Source organism: Abramis brama (assembly GCF_963993115.1).
Source record: "Abramis brama genome assembly, chromosome: 12".
Lineage (NCBI taxonomy): Eukaryota > Metazoa > Chordata > Actinopteri > Cypriniformes > Leuciscidae > Abramis > Abramis brama.
Genome location: NC_139974.1, coordinates 22477305 through 22502014, shown reverse-complemented (window position 1 = coordinate 22502014; position 24710 = coordinate 22477305). Strand labels below are relative to the sequence as shown.

General features: G+C 39.4%; 1 long non-coding RNA gene across 1 annotated transcript; it reads left to right on the top strand.

The window, feature by feature from the left end:
- Positions 1 to 5065: 5065 nt before the first annotated feature.
- Positions 5066 to 6786, top strand: LOC311093880. Its single transcript, XR_014608496.1, has 3 exons — positions 5066 to 5490; positions 6176 to 6300; positions 6389 to 6786. It is a non-coding gene; the product is annotated as an uncharacterized lncRNA (long non-coding RNA).
- Positions 6787 to 24710: the final 17924 nt, after the last annotated feature.

The following is a 24710-nucleotide window of genomic DNA, read 5'->3' as shown; positions in this document are numbered from 1 at the left end:
TTCTACCGTTCTATATAATGATTTACACAACCGAGCAATAGACCGTACCTTTGACTTACCCGTCGAGAAGAAAGTAGATTCCTAGATAAAAGCTATCCCGATATTTATTTACATACCGATAAATTAAATTTGAATTTAATTAAAACTTCTCCTGTGGCTCGGCTTAACTATGATCCAGCATTATATTGTACCGTGCAGTGCAGCCTTTCAAATGTGGCGGGGGCAGTATCAACGCCTCCCATATGGTCTAGCGGTTAGGATTCCTGGTTTTCATCCAGGCTGTCCAGGCTGCTACTCAATAGTCGAATAATCATCAATAATAATTTTTAGTAATTCATAGTCTTAGAGGCCTACACGAACTGCAGAAACAAGCAGAATGTGTGAAAACTCAGTTTCAGTACCAAATCATTTTCACAAATACAATTATATTGAATTCAGAAAATTTCACTATGGAATACTTTATCTATCATAATTTCAATTTAGTACGTCATCATTTCAACTTTTCATCTCATAATTATGACGCATAGTCATAATTTCAACTTTTTAAGTCATCATTTCGACTTTTTGTCAATTACGCCTTTTTAATGTTTTAAAGTCATAATTTGGTTGTTGACTATAGTAGTGTTGCACCTGCATGTCCACTAACTCGCTTGTGAGAGTCAGAGTGTGTAAAGTAAGCTCTCATTAGTGTTAGTAGAGTATTACTGGACTGGTAGGGTTAGAATAAGTAATATTACAATAAAATATCTGTTGGTGGGCATCGCGATAAAGAGTTAGCAGATATTTAGCACATATTAAAATTAACATTTTTCAACCGAGCGAGTCTGCGCATGAGAGGCCTTCTTCAACTTTTTAATTCAGAATTACAATGACGCCTTTTTAATGTAATGCTTAAAACGTTTTTTAGTCATAATTTGGTTGTTGACTATAGTAGTGTTGATGATGAAACGTGCTAGTGCTTTTTGTACCTCTCTGGTATTATAGTGTTTCAAGATGGCGGAACGACACGGAAGCCTCCTTGGACTTACCGGCCCCATGTAAATAACAGATAAGAAATGATCTGATTTTAAGAAAGATCATTTTACACCCATGAGGACATATTTATGAATAAAGATGATGATTTTAGCTAATAAAATACCATTTTTCAATCTACACATGAGAGACCTTCAGAAGTCAGAACTTCAGCGGTTTAGGCCCGTTGGCGAAAACACTGCGTGTGTAAGGTAGTTTTCCAGATTTTCACCCAAAATCAAATACTGTATGACACTTTTCAAAGTTAGAATAACCTGTTGTGTTCTGACACAAGGCCATTAACCGGTTCTTTTTGTTTTATAAATGTACTTTGCTTATTTCTAAATATCAACCTGATAAATATGAATTCACGATTAAACAAGATAATTTTTAAGAAAAAACATTTTTAAGAAAAATACAACTAAACCATGATAATGTTTAGTTTAGATGTGGATGATTAAGTTTCAGGCGTAGTGCAACCAGATTTCTCTAACATCTCACTCACAACGCAAAACGTTGTAAATAAACATTTTCAAACTGTAATTTTATTTTATTGATTATGGTGATTTAAAGTTTTTGTTATTAACTAATACCTTTATCTTTTAACTAACATCTAACCCCAAATAAACAGATAATGGAATGTTCACAATCTACATTGTTAGATATTCTCCTATGTATCTAAGTAGTTGTGCTTAAATCTTTGGCTGTATTTTGTCACACCGTAGTGATACAAAGTTCCAGACTTTGGTAAAACCTGCAGGTAAAATTCCACAAAAGTAAATTCTAATTCTTCATCATCATGAGCCATTTAAAACAAATACAGGAAAGCCACTATAGTGATCCGTTTTAGCTTTTGAATGTCTGTCATTGACATCTTGTTTCTTTTTGTACAGTTTGCAAAAAGTACATAGACTGTGGTCAAACATGTTAGGAATGTATCCTATACATTATAGGTCCTTCTAGTATGAGAGTGTTTAGTATGAGAGTGAATCTTTCTGCGATGCCTACGAAACATCGACGTGAAAGATGAGTATTGCTGTTTTTTCTGTTACCTATTACAGTTTAAACTCGTCTAACTATTACACTTATTTTGTTATTTTGTGTGTGTGTCGCTAAACAACGGTTAAGCTAATGAATTACGGTTGATACGTGGTATTTTTACGTGAATTGATTCATTTTTTATTCCGAACACACTTTGACACCATTGTTTTATTCGGCAGAATGCCGAAATATTTAATCTATCGTCAATTTCAATGGTTAGATAAATCATCTAACTATTATATCTAACAAGCACAGTCGCATTAGAGTCAGATTCTTGTTTATTTTGAACATTGTTATTGAACCGTTTTTCAATATTATTGAAAATAATTGTTAAATAAAAGCGCTATTGTTCTCGGCCTCATCAAAGTTCACATAGTTTTCACAGGAGCGTACCGTTTTTGAACAAGACTTTGTTTAAAAGATTTTGTTTGCATTTCTTCTGAAACACCCTGTTTTGAAATTGTTTAACATCGCTAGCGTAACACTTACCGTACTGCCGGTTGTGATTGTATGGCGTTTTCTTTACACTTTTCCTACAGTTAGCTGTAATGTTAGTGAACTCTAGGTCTTCTCTTTGTTCATATACGACGGTATTCGCATGAATTGGCTTGAATTGTATCTTGATTTGATACGAGAGACATTTATTATATTATTATACCATAAATAGCGCTAGAATGTATATTTTAATATTTTAATCTCTGGTTCTATGTTTTTAAAGACAAGGACGCCTCTTTCTATAAGCGACCCTCAAAATCTGTGCATACAACAAAATTACTTTTGTTTGAAGAAAAACTCAGCGGGTGCTTGATCACTATTGAATCTATTAAACACCCCTGAATTCGGTAATGTTATCACATTTTAATTTCAACTAACTTACTTTTCAAATAACATCTTGTTGGTCAAATTAACTTAAAGCCTGCGCAAAATTATTCTTAAAAAACATTAACTTAAAGCATGCACATCCTAACTACTTTCTAAATGTTTGTAAATCCAAAAACTGTTGTCACTGTTGTCACTGGATTGTTTTTATGCATCAAGTTAAATGTAAATTTGCAAATCCAAATGATAGGAAAACTTTATGATAGGAAAGTACGGACGGCGTCTTTGACCAATCCTCTACATATGGGGCACTTGCGCAGAGAAGGCGCACATTCTTTGCACACAACTAGGTGACCACAGGGGATGAAGACAATGTTTACTTCCTTATCCATGCAAACTTTGCATGTGCGCTCCTCTTGAAGTCTTCTTAACTGTTCCTCCATAGGCAAGTCTGAAAGATCTTGACTCGGGGATGCAGCTTCATTTGTCTGGGCCGTCAGGCCACACTCAAATTCCATCTCCAAAGCAGGATTGTTCTCTTGTTCTCTCACAAATTCTCTCGAGTCACTGTCTCCATGAGTCAATAGCCGCTCAAATAGTCTTGGAAATCTTGCTTGAATCTGATGAACAAACTCTTGGCCCTTTTCTTGCAGCAGGTATTGACATCTTGGAAACCACTTGGCATGTTCTACCCATGGATCATCACCAGACTCCCAACATCTGAGTCCACCATCGCATGAAAAGCACTTCACGTCATCATTACGACCAACATAGTAAAAACCAGCCTTAGCCAATTGGTCTGGTCGAACAGTTATTCTTGAGGGCCAGTAGACAAATGTGAGCGACCTTTCTTCACACCGTTGCATTGCCGATGCATTGAAAAGGCTAGATAAAGGTACATTATCTGCACGGTCACCTCGAATGAAGGGGCAGTTGGGGTAATGTCTCTGGTGCTCTGATACTGCACGATCTCCCGGTTCCCAGTTGCTAAGCTGACCTCCACAACTGAAGCAAGCCACTCTGTCGCCCTGACCAAGGTAGTAGAAACCACTTTTGGCAAGCTCGGCCGGACTTACTGGTGCAAGAGTCCAATTCTGAAAGGTGTCAAGGCGTTCCTGTTCCCGACGCATGCCAGGATTGTGACAAGCCGGAGGTTGCTGGTGAGACATATCCATGTTTAAGTAAACTCCTCCGTTTGGCCTGAAACGGATGTCGCAGGGGTGGAAAGCTCTCAGTTGCGAAGCGGGGAAAAGGGTGAAGACATAAAAATGGGACCACAGGGCGTGTCCACTCAAGCCCTTCTCTCTGCCGGACTAGTGTCTAGTCATCCATGGCAGAACGCATCATCTTATTAAAAAATGTAATGAGAACAAGAACAACACCACAAAATGTCCTTTCTTCTGTACACGGCGGGCAAAACAGTTGTATCATTTGATACAACTGTATTGCCGCCTCGGGAATACGGTAATTAAAATGCAGAAAACAAATATTGAAATATTGAATTATTCTAAATATTATGAGCTCAGACATTTTTTACCAGAATTTTATTTCAACATTATACTTTCATACATTGAAGTAAAACGACAATAACGACATTTACAGATGGTCTAACCAGAATAGAAAATCTCTGCAGGCTATCATGTTTTGCTCCAGGCTATAGTTGACCAGACTTTCAACTAATTCACCAACGTCAGTTTTTGCATTTTTTGACACCAGTGACACACAGAGATCCGTTACAAATGTCCATATAGCGAGAATTTCTTTGATTTCGAATTCGTCGCAACATCCACCCAACACATCCAGAACTTTTCTGAGGATTACGCCGATCGGCTCTTTGCCGTTAAAAAACATGGGCGTTACATCAGGCCATGGCTTTGTCAAGCCTCTTACAACGTCCATTTCATTTTTGAGATTTGTCACACGTTTGGTATCCTGCGCACAATCTTTTTTCATATCACACGCAGCGTCGATGATCCTGTGCATCAAGCCAACCATTTGGCCTCTAAAATGATCTTTAAACATAGAGTCCAGCGCAGCTCTTAAACGACACTCTTTGCCCGTGGCACACTCACACACCGGAGGATAATTGTACCCCGTATCGCCAGAACTCAACGGGGAGTCGTTCTCCATCAGGTTTTGCGTCGACATTTTTTCAGCTTTTCGAAGAGTCTCCTGAATCTCCTGCAATGTTCCTGGAATCTCCCTTGCGGTACAATCGTGCCTTGTGCGTTAATGCGCAGAAGTTTGTGGGTCAGAAGTTTGCGTCAGGTTCAGGACTTTCAACTTTTGTTGCAGTGGCGCAGCAGTCCGAGGCTAGTAGAGCTAGAGTAGAGCGTGTAATGTCGTGAAATATTTATCAGGCTGGGGTCCACCCACCCTGTTGTGTAGAATGTATGGAGGTTGGCCTCAGGAAAGCCATAAATAACTAGTTCCTGCATAACCAACAAGTCCTACATGTCGCCAGAGAGAAGTTTGAATCGTTCGAGTCATACACACAAGTGCAGCGATGGAGCGCGTGAACACGAGCAGTGTGAGAGGATTCCTGAGATCTTGCGACGATCTGACTGAGAAGATTCGCTGTTTAATACAGAAGAAACTCATCAAGAAGTACTTGAGCAGGTATAAAAACCTATTTTATTTGTGGATTAAAGAATAGAATAAAGAATAGCCATTTCTATAATAAAAGTATTTCTCTCACTATGGACAACCAATCCCATGCATGCCAAACTATCATTTGGCATAACTAATCATTATCAACATATATTTTTTTGATAAAAAGAGTTCCAAATGGCACTTATTTTTGACCCGCTAAGTGCTCCAAAGTTCACTTTTTCCACAAAAAAAAAGGAACTTAGTCTTAATTTAACGAAGGCTATGGATGTTAGGTAAATACGTTTATTAAATTGTACACATTCATTCATGTACACATGTTATGTGTTTCTTCTCCTTTCACATTAAATCACAATTTAGAAAAAAAGAAATTAGAAACAAATTGATTATTTTTGTAGTTGTTTAACATTTCTCAAAACATTTGTCAAATATGAAATGTTTAGTTTAGCTACTTGCACCTTATCTCGCACTTTGACCGTTATCAGCTATTATCAGATACTATTGTCCTAACATAGACTATTGTTTTAACTCTGGTTTAACCTGCTGTTCACCGGCCATCATGTGCTCTAACACCTGCAGCATCAGCCGGTTCATTGACTTTGAACTGGTGTATGAATGTGTTTATTTTATGTTAACTTTATTTTTGCTGTACATACATTTGATTCTTCTAACTGCTTGTCTTTGGTTAATACAGCTGGAGAAGAACAACAGGGAGGTTGGAAGATACAGTAGAGGAACTACAGAATAAATATGGAGAGAAAACAGCATTAAAAAGGATCAAGTCCATAGTGAAAAAAATCAGAAAAAAGAATATCAAACGTAGGAAAAGATTTATAATTTTACTTTGTTAGTAGTGAATATGTTTCTCAATCTTCAATCTTCTTAAAATTTTTTTTTTTTTTAACAGATGGTGACGTTCAGACGCTGAGCATTCAAACACATTCTGGAAACATGACAAACCAACAGCCTAACAACCATCTACAACGACAGCATAATAATACTAATAATAATAATAATAATAATTCTACATCATTCGGACGGCTATTAATTCAGATCCCTAATCAGCTTACCTTCACAATTGACCAGAAGAATGGTGGGACAATAGTTGCTCCAATCATGGTAGAAAAGACAATATATGGTGATGTTAACATCAGTGTGGTGAGTGTCTGATAAGTTAGTCCATAGAGTGTGGAACTTTGCATCACTACGGTGTGACAAAATACAGCCAAAGATTTAAGCACAACTACTTAGATACATAGGAGAATATCTAACAATGTAGATTGTGAACATTCCATTATCTGTTTATTTGGGGTTAGATGTTAGTTAAAAGATAAAGGTATTAGTTAATAACAAAAACTTTAAATCACCATAATCAATAAAATAAAATTACAGTTTGAAAATGTTTATTTACAACGTTTTGCGTTGTGAGTGAGATGTTAGAGAAATCTGGTTGCACTACGCCTGAAACTTAATCATCCACATCTAAACTAAACATTATCATGGTTTAGTTGTATTTTTCTTAAAAATGTTTTTTCTTAAAAATTATCTTGTTTAATCGTGAATTCATATTTATCAGGTTGATATTTAGAAATAAGCAAAGTACATTTATAAAACAAAAAGAACCGGTTAATGGCCTTGTGTCAGAACACAACAGGTTATTCTAACTTTGAAAAGTGTCATACAGTATTTGATTTTGGGTGAAAATCTGGAAAACTACCTTACACACGCAGTGTTTTCGCCAACGGGCCTAAACCGCTGAAGTTCTGACTTCTGAAGGTCTCTCATGTGTAGATTGAAAAATGGTATTTTATTAGCTAAAATCATCATCTTTATTCATAAATATGTCCTCATGGGTGTAAAATGATCTTTCTTAAAATCAGATCATTTCTTATCTGTTATTTACATGGGGCGGGTAAGTCCAAGGAGGCTTCCGTGTCGTTCCGCCATCTTGAAACACTATAATACCAGAGAGGTACAAAAAGCACTAGCACGTTTCATCATTAACACTACTATAGTCAACAACCAAATTATGACTAAAAAACATTTTAAGCATTACATTAAAAAGGCGTCATTGTAATTCTGAATTAAAAAGTTGAAGAAGGCCTCTCATGCGCAGACTCGCTCGGTTGAAAAATGTTAATTTTAATATGTGCTTAATATCTGCTAACTCTTTATCGCGATGCCCACCAACAGATATTTTATTGTAATATTACTTATTCTAACCCTACCAGTCCAGTAATACTCTACTAACACTAATGAGAGCTTACTTTACACACTCTGACTCTCACAAGCGAGTTAGTGGACATGCAGGTGCAACACTACTATAGTCAACAACCAAATTATGACTTTAAAACATTAAAAAGGCGTAATTGACAAAAAGTCGAAATGATGACTTAAAAAGTTGAAATTATGACTATGCGTCATAATTATGAGATGAAAAGTTGAAATGATGACGTACTAAATTGAAATTATGATAGATAAAGTATTCCATAGTGAAATTTTCTGAATTCAATATAATTGTATTTGTGAAAATGATTTGGTACTGAAACTGAGTTTTCACACATTCTGCTTGTTTCTGCAGTTCGTGTAGGCCTCTAAGACTATGAATTACTAAAAATTATTATTGATGATTATTCGACTATTGAGTAGCAGCCTGGACAGCCTGGATGAAAACCAGGAATCCTAACCGCTAGACCATATGGGAGGCGTTGATACTGCCCCCGCCACATTTGAAAGGCTGCACTGCACGGTACAATATAATGCTGGATCATAGTTAAGCCGAGCCACAGGAGAAGTTTTAATTAAATTCAAATTTAATTTATCGGTATGTAAATAAATATCGGGATAGCTTTTATCTAGGAATCTACTTTCTTCTCGACGGGTAAGTCAAAGGTACGGTCTATTGATCGGTTGTGTAAATCATTATATAGAACGGTAGAACATGTACGGTAGAACATGTAACAAGTACATCATAACGGTAGAACATGTACAATTAAACTCGATGAAGCGCTATCGGAAGACACGTTGTCATAGATTCTTGGCACATTTACCAAAGTTGAAAAAACGAGTAGATGGGAGAACTGCTAGAAAGCACTATTCGTTTAAATGCAAAATAGAATTTCACCGCTAGATGGGAATCTTCTAAAATCTTTAACAAAAAAGCCTCTAAATCGAGGAGGTCAAAGGGCATAGCTTCCTGATATAGCTCTCCCCAAAGTCTGTTCATGCGACCACCATCAACAAATGCTAACATTTGAAACTTCTACATATATTTTGAGTAGATGGCCGGTGGTATATTCTCAGTAAAGGGTTTCACCCTAGTTCGGGAGATACAAGTAAAAATGACATTATACGATGGGTGATTTTTACTTATCACACATTGCATCTCTCAAATTGTGTGATGATTTTCCAAATGATACAACTTTGTCTAAATAAGAGCAATGTAAAGTCCTAGGATTTCTTAAAAACATTGTGACAAACTTTGACAACATGTTTCATGTTGTATGGACAAAAGATCTAAGATCTCAAGTTTTTGGACAGACGCTGCTTAGTAACAATAATACATAAATCTTCTAAGAAGATATGATTTTAAAGATTTGATTTAAACTTTTAAATGAAATTAGTGTAAACTTTGGATGTAGTCTGGAATGCAGAGAGACTCCCCCCCCCCCCGAGACTCATCTGGTCTGTCGCCCTATATCCTGAAGCTTCAGTTCACACTGTAGTTTATCACTGAAGGGCCTGGGGCTGTTATAGGACAACTTAAACTATTTGCTTTTTTGGATCGTTTTTATCATTGCATAAAGAACTACTTTGCCTCTCTGGAAATAAGGTGTTTTTATTTAGCTAAAACTTTTGTTTACATTTTGAAAATGTAGTTTTCTGTGATGGTTCTGTTTAGATGTACGGGATAGCTATGGAAAGCCCCACCATAAAAGTTGAAACCCCCACATGGACAAAAAATGCTGGTTGAATCTTTTTCGTATAAATGAGATTTAAGACGACCAAGTACAGTTTTTGAACAGACATTGTTTAATAACAATTATACTTTAGGTCACCGTTAAGCAAAAAAAAAAAATTTATATCATACATAAGTACAGATAAATAGAAGATGAGTATGTATTGAAACTTTAAAGATTTAATTTAATCAATCTTTTAAAATATCTAATGCAAACTTTTTAAGGTTATGCTTTTAGATGAGAGAGAGAATATTTTTTATATACTTATAAAGAACAGAATGTTTTTTAACTTTAGTTAGTGTGAGATACACTTCACAGTGTCACTGTTACCTCTGGAAATGAAAGGAGGGGATGTCAGAATGCAGCATAGACACGAGCGAGGGCCTCTGTTTGAGAGACTTTTTTATACATTTTTTATACATTACATTTACATTTTATAAAGATATCATTTAAACTTTGAAATAAATTTAGCCCTAACACAATGTCTCATTCTGATCGCTGAATAAACCCTAGGAGTCAGAGACGCTGGTGTGAGAGAGAACCACTCTGTGATTTATGGCTCTCAACAGCTTCTTGAACACATAAGTTCAAGAATCGTAACTCTCTAAACATGTGAGATGAATTTTATTCTTTTTACAAGCATTTCAGTAGATTTCTAGCAAGGTATTTATTTTATATTATTTTTGTGAAATTTAAAACATTATTATCACTTTCACTGTGCTCAGGAATGCGAAGGAGCAGAGTCAGGAAAAAAAGTCTTTTCTATTACAACTGCAGTCTCATTCATAGGATGTATGGACATCTATATATGAAACAAATATTTTTTTTAAAAGATATCATTTAAACTTTGAAATTAATTTACCCCCAACACAGCATTCAAAATGTCTCATCCCATCACTGAATACAACCCTCTGAGTCAGAGACGCTGGTGTGAGAGAGAACCACTCTGTGATTTATGTCTTTAAGAGCTTCTTGAACTTGTAAGTTCAAGAGTTGTAACTCTAAACATGTAAGATGAATTTTATTTATTCATCTAAAATAATTGGTTTCAGTATATTTTTATAACCATTTTATTTATACACTTTTAAGGAACAGTATGTTTTTCAACTTTTGTTAGTGTGATATTAGGAAACCCCTTCCTCACTTTCACCGTGCTCTGGTATGCGAAGGAGAGGGGTCAGAGCTCACATGTGAAGGGGCGCGCACAGACACACACACACACACACACATGCACACACAGAAACGCGCACGGCTCCTTTACTTTTTGACACACATACATTAGACGCGCTATGTTTTGAGACAGTTTTGTTTATCTAAAACTGAAATACTTGGTTCGGTAGATTTTATAAGTATTTCATTATATACTTTTAAAAAGAACAGAATATTTTTTTCAACTTTAGTTAAATTATTTTTGTGACCCATTCGTATGGAATTGATGTGTTAAGAGCTTCTTCAACTCTCTATAAACATGTAAGATGATTTTTTATAAAACTGAAAGAATTGGTTTTAGTAGATTATAAAGAATAGAATGTTTTTTCAGCTTTTGTTAGTGTGAGATTCACTTGACAGTTACACTGTAAGGAGGGGGGTCAGAGCTCGCAGGAAGAGGACGCGCGCATAGACACACAGACACACACACACACACAGACACGCGCTCCTTATGTTTTGAAACAGTGTGAGGTCATTCAGGAATGACTATGTGAATTCAGTTGTGTAAAACAATTTTGAATCCATTCATACATTGCATTTTTTGTGGACATCAATGGTATACTTCAACTTTCTAAAATAAGGTAAGATGATTTTATTCAGCTGAATGACTTGGTTTTAGTAAGCTTTTTATTTTATATTCTTTTAAAAAGAACAGAATATTTTTCAACCTTAGTAAAATTATTTTATTTTATATTATACACTTTTAAAGGTATGTTTTTCAACTTTAGTTTAATTATTTTTGTGGGCATCAGTGGTATGGACATTGATGTGTTAATTTTAACTCAGTCATTTTTTATTCATCTAAAACTAAAATAATTGGATCAATAAGATATTTATATTATACTTTTAAGGAACGGTATGTTTTTCAACTTTAGCAAGATATTTTATTTTATATTATACACTTTTAAAGGTATGTTTTCAACTTTTGTTAGTGTGAGATTTCACGATGCAAAGGAGTATGCAAAGGAGGGGGTCAGAGCTCAGACGGAGAGGGGGCGTGCATAGACGCTGGTGAGCTCATACAGGAAAGGAGTGTTTTTGTTTTACCACTTTTAATAATTCATTGATTTTAAAAGCATTATTACAACTTTAAAACATTTTTAAACTTTTAGGATTATAATTTCACCCCCTGATATCTTGATCACTGAAGTCAGAGACCGTCCGACTTACAAACATGTAAGAAGATTTTTATTTTTATTCTTTTTTGTAAGATATACTGTGTAAGCATTCCATTATATACTTTTAAAGGATATAATGTTTTTTTCAACCTTAGATTATATAATTTATATTATAAATTATATAAAGGATAGGAATGTGAAATAACTAAATGTTTTTTTTCAACCTTAAATTGATTTAGATTATACACTTTTAAAGAGTACATTGTTTATGTAATTTTTATCTAAAATAATTGGTTTTAGTAAGCTTTTTAAACGCTTTTTAAAGGTATGTTTTTCAACTTTAGGTTAATTATTTTTGTGGACGTCAATGGTATGGACATACTTTTCAACTCTCTAAAATAATTGGTTTTAGTAGCTTTTTATTTTATACACTTTTATTCATCTAAAATAATTGGTTTCAATGTATGTTTTATTTTAAAGGATGAGATTATTTTGTGTGACATACGCTTCTCACTTTCACTGCGGTGGGGGCGCAGGTCTCTGACACAAGCCATATAACCACACACACACACACACACACACACATATAACTGGGACAAAGTTCAAACAAACGGCAAAAAACATCTGTTCTATTTAAATAGGACAAAACTACCCGTCAAAATTATGATTTAGTCCTAGATAGGTCATAGTTCAAAACTAACTGTCAAACAACATGATCGATAGGCTAGCAGGGTCAATAGGTTAATCCCATGACCGCATTCCGGAAGTTCAACCCGTCAATCATAAGGTCACCGGAAGTTCAACCTGCCAAAAGGTCAAAGGTCAAAGTCGTAAATCATTTTGACACAAGCCACCCCATAAGTACTACTAACCTTAACCCTTAATTTCTAACCCAGACCCGGTTTCACAGAGTTTAGATTAAGCCAGGATTAGGCCTTAGTGCATTTAATTAGCTTTAAAAAATGTGCCTTAGAAATAAGAAAAAAGAAACATTACTGGTGTGCATCTTGAGACAAAACAATGGCACTGACATATTTTAAGATATGTCAGTGCAAGTTGCTTTCAGGTAAAACAGCTCAAACGTGCATTTTAGTCTGGGACTACAGGCTTAAACCTTGCCTGTGAAACCCAGGGTATATGTTGCAACTTGTATAGAATTATGCCAATGTTAGCAAAGTGTTGCGTTGGACAGAGGATTAACCCTAAACTAACAGGTTGTGTAACTGTGCCACACAGGGTGAAAAGCAAGTTGACATTATTAGGCATAAGAGTGTTTCTAAAGGAAAGGTCAATATTTTGTTAAAGTGCAAAAGGATCATTATGGGTCACATGAATGTAACTCTAATGTCACCATGACACCAATCCATTAGTTTTTCATGTAGGTAGGTATACAGAATTGTATATGAATAGCCTACATATGCAATGTTTGCTCTGTTTAATATATAATATGTTTGCTCTTTTAAATTGCTGTTTGGCAGAGCAGTGGTAAATATATGTTGTTATATATGGTATATATTATTTATGTTATTTATTATTATTATTTATATGTTATTGTAAGTTTATTTTTTTTTATCATGCACTGCAATGAAGACACCTTTTAACCAATTGATTAAATATAACAGCCAGCTTACACATACAACTAAATAAATAGCACGTGCACATTTTTTTCATATTCTTTCTTTTAAAATATGTAATCTTTTCCTGTAATTGCAGTGTTACCACATTATTGGCTGTCTCTTCGAGTTGTTTTGAGCATGATTGGTTATTCAGACTGTCATCCAGGAATCTGGCCAATGACAACTATGCGCGCCTTTTACTGGTCAAGTTTGAATATTCGTCTGTTGGAGTCAGTGTTGCCAGATGTACGATAATTATCGTATTTGTACGATATTTTTGACCTCTGTACGATGTACGATCAATAATGGAAAAATTCTTATAATGTACGATAATTTCAGAACTGTGTGACATTTCAAATGACGATCGTTGTAAAAATCATAGGGCTTCTCATTGATCTAGCTGTGGATTCTACGTACCGGCCGGAAGAACGTGTAGAGAGAGGGAGCGAGCGAGAGACCTTGCGCGTGTGTGTGTGTGCTAGTGTGCCTCACGAAGCGCATTACAAGGACCCAACCAATCAATTGTAAGTGCGGGAGGGCCCCCCCTCGATATTATATATAATATCGATATAATATCGATATTATGTCAATGTTTCAGGCTTAAGCATGTGTAAATATTGTCAGCTAACTTAGTTTTTGATAAAAAATAAAATAAACCTCAGCATAGGAGCTTTACAATGAGTGAACTGAGAACATTGTGTCTTTATACAGAGAGGAACTCGAACCACACTGTGCAAACTAGGCTTTTGAATATTGTTGATCGCGGGATATCGGCCTCGATCCGTCAAAATGATGAGTCATCATAATATGTTTTTGAGCTGGTGAGTAAAATTTTGCAAGCTTTTGCAAATGTCTCTTTTAGTAAGTAAATACAAATAGCTAATAATATTGCTGTAGCCTATGTGCTGTATGTGTGTGTTTCCCTCATTATCCAGGAATTTTGGGAATAAATATTATCCAGCCACACGATCTTCAGTTGCGGTGAGTATTGTCATAGTAAAATACACGTGAAATAGAGGCAGAACATGTAAACTCTGCTCAAAGGCACACTGGTCCAAACCCTCCAGACAATATTTTACCTGTCTTCTTGATATGAGTTTACGGGCCTAGCTGACCCAAACATAAATGTCCTTTCAAAATGAAATTATTTTCAAACCTGTATGACTTACTTCTGTGAAACACAAGAATGTTGGGAATAAAACAACAGTGGAACCCATAACATTGGAACCCATTTTATGGAAAAAAACAAAACAGTGAAGTCATTTCTCAAGATATCTTAATAAAGGTTATACAAAATAAATTCGTACAGTTTTGGAACAAGTAAATAACGAGAGAACTCTCTTTGGATGAGCTGTTCTTTTTAGGACATGTTCCCAGGGTCCTTTGCTAAATTAACCATGGTTTATATTATATTAAAGTGTAGAAACAATGTTTTTATGGTGGACTGATTACAATAATTTATTACCATTTAGTTAGTGTAGCAAAACCATGGTTAATGTTAGTAAGGGTTCTCCAGATTTATATAGCCTAACACTTAAGGAAAACATAAAAAATGGCCCTATGTCACCCAGATCAATAGTCTGTTAACACACATTAACACACTTTTTAAATTTTCTTAAGATCAAGCATTGGAACAATGTTTATGGAGCAGAACAGGCACCAACAACAAGTCCATCACTAGTAAGTATCCACTGCATTTTATAAAACCGTAGTCAATTTTAAAGGCACAATGCACTCCAAAATAAAAATGATCTCTTTTTTTCTCCCTCGTGCCATCCCAGATTTATATCTGACTTTCTTTCCACAGAGATTTTTAGAAAAATTATCATTAAAGAGAATCATATAAAGAGAAATGTGGGAGGAGCTTGAATTTATTGCCTAGCCCTGTTTGTTTGAACCGCGAGAGCCGTCAAAGCTTATGCTACTCCTACGTCATACATCGACAAGAGCCTTTTATAGTCTACACGTCGGACGCAAGCAACTTGCAGTATCGGCCCCACGAACAACGCATAGTATTGCATACAATGGTGCATCGCGTATCAAAAACTGGGACGACACATTTTGCTACGCATAGACGCATAATGGCGGCCGAAGCGTAGCGATGCGTAGCCTTGCAGACGCGTATGCGTATCGATGCGTTGACTCTATAACTCTTTGGGCGTAATTTGACTTGCATATGGCTGTCTGCTGGAAGCTAGTTATTTAAGTCGATAAAGTTATAAATATGGTAGGGCTGGGGGAATTAACACGTTAATCTTTGCGATTAATTTGAGATGCTTAATGCGTTAAAAAAAATAACGCAATTAACGCAGCACTTTTTTTGCCTCGTTTTAATGACTTCCTGTTGCGGAAAAGGCTGCAAAATATGCCGTCCCGCCCCTCCGTGTTCGGCGATCAGGTTTCATTCTCGCGCAGCTTTCATGAGCAGGTCTTTTCCGCGCCGCGCTCTCCATTCCGTGCGTGTGTGTCGGCGCACTGACACACACACAACATTGAGCAAACATTGAGCTCTTTGCTCAATGTTCTGCTCTGTGTTTGCGCTGCGCGTTCTGCTCTGTCGTTAACGGCCCAAACGCTCCAATCATGTACCGATCATGCACTGGAAAAGCAAAGTCAAATAACGTGAAATTTCTCAGTAGTAGACTTCTGTGAAATAGCCCTACTGAGCTGGTATAGTCATGCTGGCAACAAAAAAATTACCTGCTCTGATCACATGCTCTTGTAATAATAGCTTTGTAGGACTATGTTTTATTTTGATAATTAGTAAAAAAAAAAATAATAATAATAAATGTTAAATTGATTATGTTAATTATTGAAAAATAATAATATATTGATATATTGATGTTTAATATTATTTTAATACAGGGCTATTTTCTGTTCCTTTTTTCCTGTGTTGTTTAATTAGGTTATTCTAAGTTTAAATATTGATGTTTACAAGCTTGGGGGAAATGCAATTAATTGCATTTAATTACAGCAAATTGTGCAAATAATTAGTTACTTTTTTTTTTATCGATTCCCAGCCCTAAAATATGGATATGTTTCTTACACGAACGCATCACTTTGCTTCACCTTTCGCCTTTATTAACCTGCCAGAGCCGTGTGGAGTACTTTTATCATGGATGGATGCATTTTTATGGACTTATCAAAAAAATCCCACAGGGAGCTACAGAATAAGAAATCTTTGAAGTCCACTTTTTTACTGTCTGTTTCCATCAGTAAAATTACAGTTTTTTCTTTCTTTCTTTTTTTCTCAGAATTATGAGGCAGGAACACACAATTGCAAGAAAATATCAGAATTGTGAGCTGTCTTTTTTACTCCCCTCAGAATTCACCCTTCGAGGGAGTTTGATTGACAGGTATTTATTTTTTACATTTCTATTTTACAAAAATTACACAAATTAAACGTTGAGACTTTGTTTCATATCAAAAGTAACCTGCTCTGTCTTGTCTCGGCGTTTAGACGTTTCGGCGTTTTTTCTTTGATCCGCAATGTATTTTTCATTGCGTGAGAGCGCCATGGTTTGTTGGACATAGCAACAGTAACTAAAGGGGGCAGGTCTTTGCAAATTGCATTAACCATGGCTGCCTGTTAATTATCACTGGACTACTTCGCTCTCGCATCTCCCAAAAGTTATTTTTTGTTTTGTTTTCTTGATTCTATTTTAATGGTTTAATTAAATTGCTATAACCAATTATTTAAAATGTAATGATTTAAGCAAAACTTTCTTCAAAGGTTAAACCAAACTTTTATTTGACGGATTGCCATGTAGACCTTTGAGTCTCTCTGTGTTTTATGATATGATGATAGTTTTTCTCAAATGAAGCTAAAATGCTGCTGAAGTGACTCTCAGAGCGGCTGTATTGATGAAGTGCATTAATGTCCTCATATAGAAAAGACAGCAAAAAAAAAAAAAAAGCCAGAATTGCTTTTTTTTTCTCAGGTTTTACTAATTTATCCTGTGATTCTGACTTTCAAACAGCCAATTGCGAGTTTATATCTCGCACTTCTGAGAAAAAAAAGTTTGAATTGTGAGTCGCAATCACCTTTTTAAAAAATTGTATTCCATGGCGGAAACAAGCTTTCATATGCACAGACAGTAGCTCACATTTAACATGCAGATTGTGCGCACACAGAAACCTACTGGAGCACAGAAAGTTAGTGTCAACACTGTCCTGTGATTTCTCAATAAGAAACTGCGTAGAAACAGAAGTTATAGCATATATTTCTTTCTGCTTTTGAAGTAACTAAAACTTACAGCTTAGCTAATAGCAAAGAGACGATACACGGGTATGATTAAATCACACTAGAAATTGTTCTATCGCCAATGCATTCAAATGCAGTGCTACTTTATCTGTATCTGATTTAAAACAAGCAGAAATCTGTAAGAAATGTAACAATCCATAGACAATATAACTGATGAAAATGAGCTGTTACGTCTGAGCAAAAGCATTGTGGGCAGTGCTGTGACATGCTGCAGCTGTGCTCAAGGCGACCTGAGTTCAAGGTTCACACTTCTCAAGCCAAGTTTGTAGTTTGTTAAAATAATTTAGCCTCTAGTTGTGTTATTAACATAATGGATTAAGTATATGTTTTAAATTACAGAAACAAAATAGATACTCATAAGGTATCATATTTATACTTTTAAATAAATTAATCTTTACATAATTTCTGATTAATAATTAGGCTGGCTAATTTTGAAAGTTTTCAAAGTCAATATTGCTTGTGATCTTAATATGTAATATGTATTTGTATTCTTTTTGTTTACACTGTTGCATGATCTTCTTTTATAGGCTATGAGGAAAAACTCTACCATGCACACAGAGAATGGAGCTCAATTCTGCTAACTGGGATAGCAGCTGAAAAACAAGAAGAGAAGAACAGTAGAACACCTATTAATGCAGATGACTCTATTATTTTTCTGCAAGAACCAAGACAAGCAAAGACTGATGATGAGCGCTCTGAGCAAACAGCAGTCAAGACGTGTGATTGCACATTGGACTTCACTGAGTTCTTCATGTAATGTTGGGCATCTACTGTACGCAGAACTTCTAATCATTTATGTGGATGCCATTAATAAACCTGTTCGATTTTTGTTTTATTTTTGAGATTAATGAAATTGCATGTTTTAACAATGTTATAGCTAAGCATTTTTTATGTTTAAGAGAACATTTTGGGAACAAAAATAAAACTTCCCACTAAAAACTTTATAAGAATGTTTAGTATTTTTAAGAGTATTTTTAGAGAATGTTATCCTAACTTTTAGAAGAACATTCTAAGAATAAAAATAAAACTTCCTGCTAAAAACTTTACAAGAATGTAAAGGGATAATGTTCTAAAAATGTTATGATTAAACCTTTATAGAAGGTCATCACAAAACATTTTTAGAGTGTTCTTAGAGAATGTTTTCCTACCTTTTAGGAGAACATTCTGGGAACTTAAATAAAACTACCCGCTAAAAATGTTATAAGAACATTAGGGAATAATGTTCCAACAATGTTATCATTAAACATTTTTAGAATGATTTTAGAGAATGTTTTCCTACCTTTTATGAGAACATTCTGGGAACTAAAATAAAACTACCCTCTGAAAACATTATTCGAACATTTCAAGATAATGTTCTCAGAACATTTTTAGAGCAAAAAAATTCTAGCTGGGTAGACCGGTCCAAACGCTTCAGATGCGCCCTTTGAAATGGGACGGAGCTGTAGTTAGCAACAATTTGTTAATATTGTGACAATAGGACTACATTTTGTTACTTTAATTTTCAAAATAATCAGTGGTGGTGTAAGGAACTACATCGTTAATACTCGAAGTAATTTTCCCACACAGAACAGCAACACTACAAAATTATGTTATTTTACAATATGATGCATTGTTTTACAATAAACTACACAAAAGTATATAGTTTAAATGTATCAACCTTGAAAATATTCATAAGTAAAATGCAACATATGCAGTAATATAAAAGCAGAACCATCATAAAAACCCTGACAAGGTTTTTTTTTCCTCCAGAATTCCTTTACTTTTACTCTTGATACCTTAAGTACATTAGAGTATGCAAGATAATTTTGCTTAACTAAGGTTTGAAATATATGACTAGTAGTTTTCCCCAATGCGGTATTAGTGGTTATTAAAAGTACTTAAGTGTAATAAAGTATCTCAATATTTATTCCATGAGTCAGCCCTGCAAACCTGTTGGTAGACGTGGATAGTGAAAATATGCAGTCAAACACTCTGGACATCCCAGATGATGTCCCACCAGCAGGAGGCCTTACCAGGGTCTCTATTGTGGAGCCCATCCCAGTCCAGCAGCACAGCAGGGTCTCCCACTCAGCTGAATAAAAGTCTACATCATTTTTTCTTATTTTATGTACTGTAAATTTAAATGTTTATGTTGATTTTGAGATGTTTAACGTATGTTGTAAATAGTTGGGGGGAAAAAAGTTATAGAAGAATTTGTTTCATATAGAAATTATGACTGTCATTACAAAAATAAACAATGTCCAGAGCAATGAATTCTCTTTTATTTACAGATTTAATGTTGCATTATTTTTTTTTTCCTTTTAAAAAATATAAGTGAAAAAAGTTAAACAAGAATATATATAGATATATATACATATTTCTCAATCATTCTTTCAAGAAGAGAAAACAGCCTGTCCATTCTCTCTTGTGCTCTCCTCGCCTCTGCAGTCCCATGTCTTCTCTAATCAAGTCCAAAAACTCATCCTCTCTGTCTCGCCTTCATCGTGGTGCTGATGCCCCTGGCTCCTCCTCTTCTTGGTCACACACTGCTGAACTGGGCCCTGGTGTGTCCTCAGGGATTGAGGCAATGAGGGTGCAATGCCTCTGTCCCAACATCTCATCCATGAGGACAAACCAGGGCCAAGTTGCAGCAGTGAGTTCTCTTACGAGAGGTTCTCTCGTATTTGCGTAAGTTTAGCTTACGCTATGGAAAAAGTCATCTTTTCTCGAGATACTGAAGCCAAAAATTATTCTTAATTTGCATATATTGTGCAGCAGGCAGCTAGCAGAGCTAGAGCGAGCAATACTGCGCGCTCATTGGCTGCCGCGCGGCAACTGCTTTAGCCTACCGGTGAGCCCGGCGTGACGTCAGAATGGGCGGCGTCAGAGCGTATATAAGGAAGGCTCGGAGGCTAAAACTCTGATTTCTGTCTCTTCAGCGAAGCTCACTGCATCGCTGTTCTCCGAGAGAAGCCGCCGCCGTCGAGAAAGTATCGAGTCAGCGTAGGACAGCGCCTGGAGAAGCCGGACGAGTTTTCGCCGCCTTCAGCCTGCCGTGCCAGCTCAGCTATCCGGCGACATATATCCTTTCTCCGAATTGCATTGCTTGTTTTGTGTGTGTGTTTCGCTACACTAAAAAGCAGAGGCGTTTGTTTCAAAATGCCTCGTAATTCCTGCGGCTCGTGCCGCTCTCACCTCAGCGATAGAGACCGCCATGTGATCTGCGCTCTCTGCCTGGGACGTGACCACGCTGCCGTTGCCATGGCTTCGGGCGGCTGTGAATACTGCGAAGAACTGCCGATGTCGACCCTGCGGGCTCGACTCGCCTTGTTCAACGCTGACCCCGCTCCAGTCTCTGCGCCGCGGAAGAAGAAGCGCCGCTCCCAGAGACCACCGGAGCCCGAGACTCGAGTCAGGCTTTCGCCGGAGCTCCTCCCGCGAGCCTCGCTCTCTCCCTCTCCGCCTCCGCTTCCCGACGCGCAGCCGCCGGCTCTCGCCCTCGGTGCCGTCGCCTCAGGGGATGAAGCGGAGGACGACGCTCTTCTGGACAGCTGCCCCTTCCTCTACACGCGAGTCTGGTAGGACCCACGCCAGTGTGGACGCCGAGCTTCTCCGCCTCCTCACTTTGGCCGTTGAAAACCTGGGCCTCGAATGGTCCCAGCCTGCGGTGCCCGCACCGAACAGGCTCGACGGGTTCTTCCTACCCAGCCGCAGCCACTCGCCAGCGTCCAGACCAGTGCCTTTCCTGCCTGAGCTCCACGCGGAGCTCTCTAAGTCATGGGACGCTCCAGTTTCAGCCAGACTCCGCTCTCCAGCTTCGTCGACGCTTTCGCACGTGGATGGAGCCGAGGCGAAAGGGTATAACCACATCCCCCCGGTTGAACAGGCGGTCGCAGCGCACCTTTGCCCCCCATCCGCGAGATGGCGCTCAAAGTCTGCCCTCCCGTCTAAAGCCTGCAGGACCACTTCCGCCTTTGTCGGCCGCGCTTTCTCTGCCGCTGGTCAAGCCGCTTCAGCCCTGCACACTATGGCGGTGCTTCAGATCCTCCAAGCCGACCTCCTCCGCCAGCTGGACGAGAAGGGCCCGGATCAGACCGCTTTTACGGACCTGCGCAGCACGACGGACCTCTCCCTTCGCGCTACGAAGGTCGCAGCACAGGCTATCGGGCGATCCATGGCCTCGCTCACCGTCACAGAGCGCCACCTCTGGCTCACGCTCGCTGACATGAGAGAATCCGAGCGGTCCGTTTTCCTCAACGCCCCGCTCCGGCCCTGCTGTGAGCGGCCTCGTCGACCGATTCTCGGAGGTGCAGAAGGCCTCGCAGGCCATGAATCTTTTCCTGCCTCGCCGCTCGAGCTCCGCTGCAGGCCGCTCTCAGTCTAAACAGCCTCCTGCACGCAGCTCCACTCAGCGCTCGTCTCGACCTCCGCCTTCGCAGCAGCGTCAGCGTGGCCGCCCCAGGTCACGTTCAACCAGCCAGCACAGGCCGCCTCCCCCGCGGGGCCCCCGGCCTAGGATTTCGCTGAAACCTGAGCCTGCGAAGACCTCCTAGCACGCGCCGGGAGGAAAAGACAGTTGAGTCCCGCCGAGGCCGGACCGCCGTCCAAACTCATCTGCCTTCCTCTGCCAGTCCCCTTAGTAAAGGCTACTGCAGTAGTGTTCTCCGCTGCCAACGAGCCAGTTTCAAAACTCTCTCGCCTGCACCCAAACGCCGTTTTTACGGCGAACCAGATAAATCGCAAAAAGAGCATAATGTCTGGTCACCCGGCTCACGCCGACGGTGTTATGAGTGTAGTAAATATGCCCACTCCCAAGTGTTCATGTCTACACACAAGCACGATCTCCCCTGTGTATCCCACAGAGCACACTCACATAAAGCGCGCGCTTGCCGCTCAAGTGTTAAGTGTAGGAAATGTGCCCACTGTCCAGTGCTCACTCCCACACACTGCCCGCTCTGTTTCTATATTAGATCTGAGATATTTGAACAAAGCTCTCATGAGACGGCCGTTCAAAATGCTCACGACCAGACAAATCCTCGCGCAAATTCGCCCGAGGGACTGGTTTATTTCTCTCGATCTGAAAGACGCATACTTTCAGATTCAGATTATACCCCGTCACAGGCCATTCTTGAGATTCGCCTTCGACGGCCAGGTATATCAATACACCGTCCTTCCGTTCGGCCTGTCTCTGGCACCCCGTACATTTACGAAGTGCATGGATGCGGCTCTCGCTCCCCTGAGATCACAGGGGATGCGAATTCTGAACTATCTGGACGATTGGCTCATTCTGGCGCAATCGGCGGAGGTGCTCGCTTCCCACGGGATGGTGCTTCTCAGTCACTTAGAAAGCCTGGGTCTTTCGGTGAACTGGTCCAAGAGCTCTCTGATCCCCAGCCAGTCGATCTCCTTTCTGGGAATAGAACTGGACTCGGTGGCCATGACAGCCAGGCTGTCAACACAGCGCGCGCGTTGTGTTCGACACCTCGCCGCGTCTTTTCAAAAAGACAGGTATTTCCCCCTGAAAACCTTCCAGAGGATGTTGGGCCATATGGCTTCAGCTGCAGCAGTTCTGCAGCTGGGTTTACTGCGAATGCGCCCGCTACAATGCTGGCTGAATTCGAAAGTGCCCCGCAGAGCGTGGGCTTCAGGCCGCGTTCGGGTCAGAGTGAATCAGGGCTGTGTCTCAGCCCTGCAGCCCTGGCTGGCAGCCGAATGGTACCGACTAGGAGTTACGATGGGGGTGATTTCACACCGCAAAGTGATCTCGACAGACGCGTCCAACTCAGGTTGGGGAGCGCTTCACGAGGGCAGACCGGTCTACGGCCGTTGGTCGGACCAGGAGAAAAGCCTTCACATAAACTGTCTGGAGATGTTGGCGGTCGAGAAAGCGCTGAAGCACTTTCTCCCTTACCTGCACGGGCACCATGTGCTAGTCCGCACGGACAACATGTCAGTGGTGTCGTATGTGAACCGTCAGGGCGGAATCAAATCCAGAACCTTGCGCGCTCTGGTAGAGCGCCTTTTGGTTTGGGCTCAGGGCTCGCTGCGCTCTCTGAGAGCCGCGCACGTGCCCGGTCGCCTAAACGACGGACCGGACAGGCTGTCCAGGGACAATGTTTCCCCCGGGGAATGGGCTCTACACAGCCAAACAGTCCAGACGCTGTGGCGTCGCTTCGGCAAAGCAGAAGTCGACCTTTTCGCCACGAGCGAGAACGCTCAGTGCCAAAGGTTCTTCTCAAAAAGCGAGGACGCGCTGGCCCAAATCTGGCCCAACGTCCCATTGTACGCTTTTCCCCCGATCTCTATGCTGCCTCAGGTGATAGCGAAGATCAGGGAAACGCGCTGCGCGGTGCTCCTCATAGCCCCGCGCTGGGAAAACCAGTTTTGGTTCCCAGAGCTGACGTCGCTGTCGGGAACAGCCCCGTGGCCGATTCCAGTGAGGAGAGACCTTCTCTCTCAAGCCCGAGGCTCAATTCTGCATCCCCATCCAGAGCACTGGTCTCTGCATGCGTGGGTGATCAACGGATATTCGTTGATTTGCCAGAAGGGGTAGTTAACACGATCGCGCAGTCCAGAGCTCCCTCGACGAGGCGGCTCTATGCGTCTAAATGGTCTGTGTTTAACAAATGGTGCGCGGAGAAGAGTTTGAATTCTCAATCCTGTGGGGTTCCACAGGTTTTGAACTTCCTTCAGGAGCTTTTGGACGCGGGCAGGTCCCCCTCCACGCTCAAGGTCTATGTTGCGGCGATCGCCGCGTTCGCCGATTCGGCGCGCGGCCACACATTGGGAAGGAATGAACTCATTACCCGCTTCCTCCGAGGGGCCAGGAGGTTGAACCCTCCACGGCCACCTCTGGTACCCATATGGGATCTGTCTTTGGTCCTAGAGGCCCTAAAAGCTTATCCCTTCGAACCCCTGGGCTCTACGGAGTTGAGATACCTGACGTTTAAAACCGTTTTTCTGTTAGCCCTGGCTTCAGTAAAACGCGTGGGCGACTTACACGCGCTATCAGTTAGCGAGGCGTGTCTTCAGTTTGGACCTAATGACTCTTTGGTCATTCTCAAACCAAGGCACGGCTATGTCC